We start from the raw sequence: 7,375 nt of genomic DNA on the forward strand, positions 1-7,375 counted from the left end.
AATTCCTAGATGACCCTTATGGTTACTTCCACCTCCACAATTCTATGATTCTGAGGAATGCTGGCATATTATGTTCATAATGCCCGGTCCCAGGAGGTCTGTACATTTCTATGCAAAGCCCAATGGTGGGTCATATGCAACAGTGGCCAAAGGTGATCACCGGGGTATAATATGTGAGCCTAGTTGCCAAGGTGCTCCTGTTGCTGAGGTTAAAAGGTGTCCAAGTTTCCTGAGTTACTCTACCAGGTTCCCAAGATGCCAAGGAGGTGTGAAATATTACAAGGTGCTCCAGTTGTCAAGATGCTCCAGGTAGGATGCCAGCTCGTGCCACATCAAATGCCACACCCCCATGTAACGTTGCCTAAATTCCCAGTGAGACTGATCTCCCTTGGGGCTTAGAGTTCATTCTGTCTGGTGCAGAGCTGCCCAGGTGAAAATGCCAAGCTGCCTTCTGCATCCTCCCTGGCTCACGTGGTCTGGTTGCTCCTGGCAACAGCATCTCCTGGAGGGATGGAGGCTGGGTACCAGCCCAAGGCTTTCCCGGCCCAACCCTGCCTCATTGGCAGCCAATGAGAGAGCCCCCCCCAAGCTGCAGTTCAGGCTGCCCGTCCAATGAAGTTGCTCCAGGGGTGGGGTTAGTGATATCTGCCGCCCTTGACTAGGAAGCCTGGTCTCCGTTCCCCAAGCCATGGCTTGGTGCTGAGAAGAGAGGGAGGAAAGCCAGCAGTCTGGACAGGAGGAAACAAAAGGTTAAAAAAAAACCTGGGGGCAGAAGTTGTGGCAGTCTGGGAAGAGCTGTGGGAAGCAGGTTGCAAAAGCTTTGGGGGCTTTCTAATGGAAGTCTTCATCAAGAAAGTCTACTCTCTTCATAAGAAGAATCAGCATCCTCAATGTTCAATTTTATAGCTAAAGTGTGGAAGCATCAAGGCAGAGCTTTTATTTTTATAAGAAGCTTTGGAACAATTGCCTACTCTCCATGCCACGCTGCCACCGAATTAGTACGTGCCATTGACGCAATTGCATGCTCCTCTCCTGTTTACCCCCCTGTCTTCACTTCTCTCTCCTTCCTAGGTTGCCTTCTCTTTGTTGCATTATAGATTGTAAGTGCCTTGGGGGCAGGGAACGCTCCTCTCATTCTTAGCAAAGTGCTGTTGCTGTTGGCACAATTACCATCTTCAAAGAGAAAGCACCTGGGTTTTCAACATCTCTTCCTTTCGCCATTTTCATTCCAAATATTTGATCAACTTCAGACTTTTCCTCTGTATAATCCTGAGTTTGTAGCCAGTCAACTTCTTTGATGAACCATCATGGTCAATGTTGCCCTCAACTTGTCATTTATTTACGAGATTGCAGACAACCATATAATAATAATAACAATAACATCACGCCAGTCCTTTTACAACTTCATTGGCTGCCAGTCCAGGTCCGGGCCCGATTCAAAGTGCTGGTACTAACATACAAAGCCCTAAACGGCTTGGGGCCAGGTTATTTGAAGGAACGCCTCCTCCCATATGTACCTGCCCGGACCTTAAGATCACCCACAGGGGCCCTTCTCCGTGAGCCCCTGCCAAAGGAAGTGAGGCAGGTGGCTACTAGGAGCAGGGCCTTCTCCGCTGTGGCACCCCGGCTGTGGAACGAGCTCCCCAGAGAGGTCCGCCTGGAGCCTACGCTGTATTCTTTTTGTCGCCAGCTGAAGACCTTTTTATTCTCTCAGTATTTTAACACCTACATTTAAACTTTGCTGTTTTAATTCTGTATTTTAATCTTATACCAATTTCTGCTGTGTGGTTTTATCCTGATTGTGCTTTTTATATTGTATTTTGTATTTGGGTTTTTAGATTGTTGGTTGTTTTATTATGTTCTTAATGGTTTTAATTTTTGTGAACCGCCCAGAGAGCTTCGGCTATTGGGTGGTATAAAAATGTAATAAATAAATAAATAAATAAATATTTGTTACCCGCCTCTCCCTCTGGATCGAGGCAGGGTACAACGCAAATAAAAACACCATAAAATACATAAAACTAATTAAAACGTTTAAAACTAATACCATGTGATAACTTCCACCTTGCTTCTCCAACTTAATCCAGAGAAAGAAAGAGGGCTACAACTCTCCCAACTTAGTAGAGCAATTCAGACAACCCAAGTGGCAAGTAAACCAATGTTTGAGTACATTAGGATAAATGCCAAGTTCTATATCTAGGAAATAGAAACCAAATGCACAGTTACAAGATGGGGGATACTCGGCTCAGCAACACTACAAGCGAGAAGGATCTTGGAATGGTTGTAGATCACAAGCTGAATATGAGCCAACAGTGTGATGTGGTTGGAAAAAAAGCAAATGCTATTTTGGGCTGCATTAATAGAAGTATAGCTTCCAAATTGCGTGAGGTACTGGTTCCTCTCTATTTGGCCCTGGTTAGGCCTCATCTAGAGTATTGCGTCCAGTTCTGGGCTCCACAATTCAAGAAGGACGCAGACAAGCTGGAGCGTGTCCAGAGGAGGGCAACCAGGATGATCAGGGGTCTGGAAACAAAGCCCTATGAAGAGAGACTGAAAGAACTGGGCACGTTTAGCCTGGAGAAGAGAAGATTGAGGGGACACATGAGAGCACTCTTCAAATACTTGAAAGGTTGTCACACAGAGGAGGGCGAGGATCTCTTCTCGATCCTCCCAGAGTGCAGGATATGGAATAATGGACTCAAGTGTCAGGAAGCCAGATTCCAGCTGGACATCAGGAAAAACTTCCCGACTGTTAGAGCAGTATGACAATGGAACCAGTTACCTAGGGAGGTTGTGGGCTCTCCCACCCTGGAGGCCTTCAAGAGGCAGCTGGACAACCATCTGTCAGGGATGCTTTAGAGTGGATTCCTGCATTGAGCAGGGGGTTGGACTCGATGGCCTTAGAGGCTCCTTCCAACTCTGCTATTCTATGATTCCATGAATATGCCTTACTATAGGCACTTACCAGTATTTGGTTGCATCCACTAGGAGTTCGTCTCCATCTGCCCTCAAGCCATCTCCTATTCTATGATTCTACATCCATTGGAGTGAATGAGACTTTAGCCCATCTTTATCCCAACAACCCATCTGGCTGCGGGAGATAGGAGTTGTAGTCCAACATATCTAGAGGACACTGTTTTGAAGAAGGGTGCTGTAATGAACACACGATTATGTCAAAGCTAACAGATTTGTGTACATGGAAGGAGTCAAACATGCAACAATTTCCTTCACAACAGGATAATATTTATAGACCATTGGAAAAAGCAAATCTCATGTGATATGATGGATGTATTGGGCTTCCTATTCATTTTCCTTTAGGTAGCTTTTTCGACGTATGCATTGCCTGAAATGAAAGTGTCTTTTTTTCCCTAGCTGCTGGAGTTTCTCATTCCCCGGGGTAAAGGAGATGGGTGGGTGGAAATGGGCCCTTTTGATGGCTGGCAGGTCTGAAACCTTAATGTGATGAGATGATGTGATGTCAGTGAGAAGCCCATTACCTTCCAAGCCCCCCACGCGCGGTCTCTCTTGATGGATGGCCTCTAATGCAGGGCTTCTACCGTGAGGCGGCGGAGTTATGCTGATGAAAGCTTGGGCTGAATCCACAACTATGCTTTTAGGCCGGCGACGCTGAGAGGACGAACCTTGGCCAAGGGGAAACGGAGTCATCTCAAGCCCTGTTGAGCTGGGATTCAACGAGTCCAAAACACATTTTAGCCTCTTATTTTAGAGAAGGTTCTTTAATAATCCCTTAATCGTATTAGGGCACAATCTTATGTGTGTTTGGATAGAAAAACGTGCGACAACGCCCGGCATTCCTCAGCCAGCAGAGCCCAACATACCTAGAGAGCAGGCGGTTGAAGAAGGGGGAAGGCTCATGGCCTTTTGCTGTTTGCTGTTTTGTCCTCTAAACGTTCCAACTTCTTCTATCCCTACACAACACCTTTCCCCTCTTGGGGTGTCTTTTGGCTGTCAGCTCAGGGTACAGCAGTACCTCCTCTTCCTCATGTTTGCCACCCGTCCCCCTCATCTTCTTTGCAGTTCAAAAACAAGTGCACACGGCACGGGTGACTGTTTTTAACAGGCATGAATTCTGCAGTCAAAGTAGAGCAACAGAAGGTGGGAGCCAGGAGAGGTCCTGGGAGGGTGGGTGGTGTTTTGTGGCTCCTGACAAGCAAACAGCTGCACTTTTTGAGATGATAATTATATGGTTTGGGGATGCTGAAGAACCATACTGCAAAGGAGGAGGAGGGGGGGCTGGCGTTATGGCAGGTGTACAAAATTATGCATAGTATGGAGAAAATGGATAGGGAGATATTCTCTCTCTCTCTCTCTCTCTCTCTCTCTCTCTCTCTCATATATATATAATCCTAGGCCTTTTCTACATGAAGCTTTTAACCCGCTTTACCAAGGCTTATATTTCTGGATTATTTGCAGGATTAAGATCGGCTCCTTTAAATGTGTTTTTCCCCCAGGGGTTTTCTTTTTCTGCCTTTCATTATGTTCCATTACACAACCACTAGGTGGTGCTGCGGTATAGTATAATTGGACAAATGAACCAGGGTTTCATGCTGCCATTCAAGGAAATACCAGACTTCCCTCGTTAGGAAAACAAAACAGAGCCTGCTATAATACTTGCAAAGAACAGAAGAGACCCTGGAGGATGATGATGTTGTGTAAAGCACCCTCAAACTACCGTGAGTGAGGAATCATGAGTGCTCAATAAATGCCTCGTGGAGAAAGGCTCCTAGAACCTGATGGGGGTCATCCCCTAGGGTGACCATAGGAAAAGGAAGACAGGGCTGCTTTATCTTTAACAGTTGCATAGAAAAGGGAATTTCAGCAGGTGTCATTTGTATATATGGAGAACCTGGTGAAATCCCCTCTTCATCGCAACAGTTAAAGCTGCAGGAGCTATACTAGAGTGACTAGATTTAAAAGAGGGCAGGGCTCCTGCAGCTTTAACTGTTGCGATGAAGAGGAAATTTCACCAGATTCTCCATATATACAAACGACACCTGGTGAACTTCCCCTTTCAATACAACTGTTAAAGATACAGGAGCCCTGTCCTCCTTTTCATAGGGTCACCCTACATCCCCTGAAGCTGTTTGGTGGGAGATTGGGACAGATAAAAAGGAAGTACTTCTTCACGTGGCCCATAGTTACACAAAATCATGTCTGAGTATCTCCACATGAAATCGTATTACATAACTTGATATCATTAAAACCGTTCCTACCAGTCAGTGGTTGGTTTCTTCTAGAGAATAATGGCAATTTGTTTGACTGCATTGCATGGGGTCGCTCTGTGGCTCTCTCTTTAACAAAGCCTTCCAATTGTTCCTTGGCCAATTTGTATGGACCGTTAACAGTACCGCCTCTGTCATCCTTCCTCAGCCTGCGCTCTCAAAATTTGACCGAAACCTCCTAGCTTCCCGACCATTAAACTGCTGACTGAGGCGAATGGAAGTCAAAGTCCAAAACATCTGGAGGTAACCAGATTGATGAAGGCTGCATTATAGGAGCCCCCCCCTTAAAGAGCAGACCCACATGACAGCGATCAAATCCGAGGCTTCCCTGGGCTCCTGGATGCTTGGTGCTTGTTCATGGTGCAGCGTGCGTGTCCTACTGCACCCCCAAACTCCTCAACCATCTGAGACGCTTCCGGTCCTGCCACCATCCAGTGCCTCTGTGATGTGCCCATTTTTCCTCCGTCCGTGGAGGTCGGTCTGAACTGGAGCCATAGCAGAGAATGGGTGCCGCAAACTACCCAGAGCCGAACTTTGGGTAGGCAGCTGGGATATTATCTATAGGCAAGCTGAAAGCCTCTGTGCCTAGTGCCATTGGCCTCCAAATGTGCCGTCTGCCTGTCTGTGTCTGACGCCCACTCTGTTTTCTGAAAGCTCACTAGCAGCAAGAATAGAAGTTGCACAACAGGGATTATCCTTTCAGTCTTGCTTGCCATGCCGTGAGCTCTGTGTTTCCTCTGGCAGAGACTGGATTCATTCTGCACTTAATGTCTGAGTGCTCTACATTCATTCATTCATGGCAGCGTTTCCCACGGCACATTTGTGGTTTGTGGCTCAGGCTCCCTCCTGACCCAAATACATCACTGCTTGGCATCTATACATGTGTGGTGGCTGGCCAGAATCCATCCTGTTTGGCATTATGTAGTGGTTGAAGGTGTTCAAAGCATTTCGCACACATTATCTCAGCAATACTTACAACAGCCCTGTAAGATAGGACAGCATTCTTCTCTTCATTTTGCAGGTGGGAGTGATTGGGGACTGAGGCAGGAGAGGAGAGACCACTTTAGCCTGCCTGTCAGCCAAGTTTAACTGGTCTGGTGACTTACAAACGATAAAATACATGCAAAATTACAGGGTCAAATGGGGGTATGCAAGGCGGTGCTCTGGAGCCTGGCAGGGGGTGATGCAGACGTCCCTCCAAACCAGCCTTCCTCAACCTGGGGCGCTCCAGATGTGTTGGACTGCATCTCCCAGAATGCCCCAGCCAGCTGGCTGGGGCATTCTGGGAGTTGTAGTCCAACACATCTGGAGCGCCCCAGGTTGAGGAAGGCTGCTCCAAACGGAGGTGGCAGAAGCTACTGCAGAAAGACTAAGGGCCTTCCTAGACAAGGGTTTAGCCTGGTGTGAGGCCCGGGCTCCCTGCTGTGCATGCAGATGACGCACAGGGGATCCCGGGGTCAGGCCGGGCTAAACCCTCCCTTGACCTGGGATAACCAGATCCACTTGTGGCCCGGGGCTGCGGAAAGTCTAGCTGGTTCCTTGGCTTTTCCCGGCTGCTCGCTTACTCGCGAGTAGCCGGGAGAAGCCATGCACTGGGCACGGCGCTCCATAGGAGTGCTGTGCCCATCAGGCCGGGGTTGAGGGAATCGCGGGGGGGGGGGGGGAGTGATGGGGGTCAGAGGGGAAAGAGCGGACCCGGCAGGAGGGATGGGAGGAGGAAGAGTGGAGCCAGGGTGGGGAGATCGCGGCCGGAGTGGTGGTGGAGGGGGCATCGGACATGGTGAGCAAGGGTGGAGAGCGGACAGGCGAGCGAGTGGACGGGCGAGCGAGGGGGCGAGCGGGGGGGGCGAGCAGGGGGGCATCAGTCATTGTGGGGGGGAATTGGGGGCAGGGGGAGCGGGGAACCCTTTTTTTTTTTAAAAAAAGACTTACCTTTTCGTTGGTGCGCTCCTGCGCACATGGCCCCTTTAACTTTTTTTTAAAAATGGAGGACATGACTGGGCTTTCCTTTTCCCGTCGCGTCTGGCATCTGGATGGGCACGACGGCCTGTGCTAACTGTAGCACGGGCTTGCTGTGCCTGAAGGCCGGATTCAAAGGTAGGTCTAGCAAGGCCCTAAGACTTTTTAAGGGT

Source organism: Elgaria multicarinata, chromosome 13 (assembly GCF_023053635.1).
Source record: "Elgaria multicarinata webbii isolate HBS135686 ecotype San Diego chromosome 13, rElgMul1.1.pri, whole genome shotgun sequence".
Taxonomy (NCBI): Eukaryota; Metazoa; Chordata; class Lepidosauria; order Squamata; family Anguidae; genus Elgaria; species Elgaria multicarinata.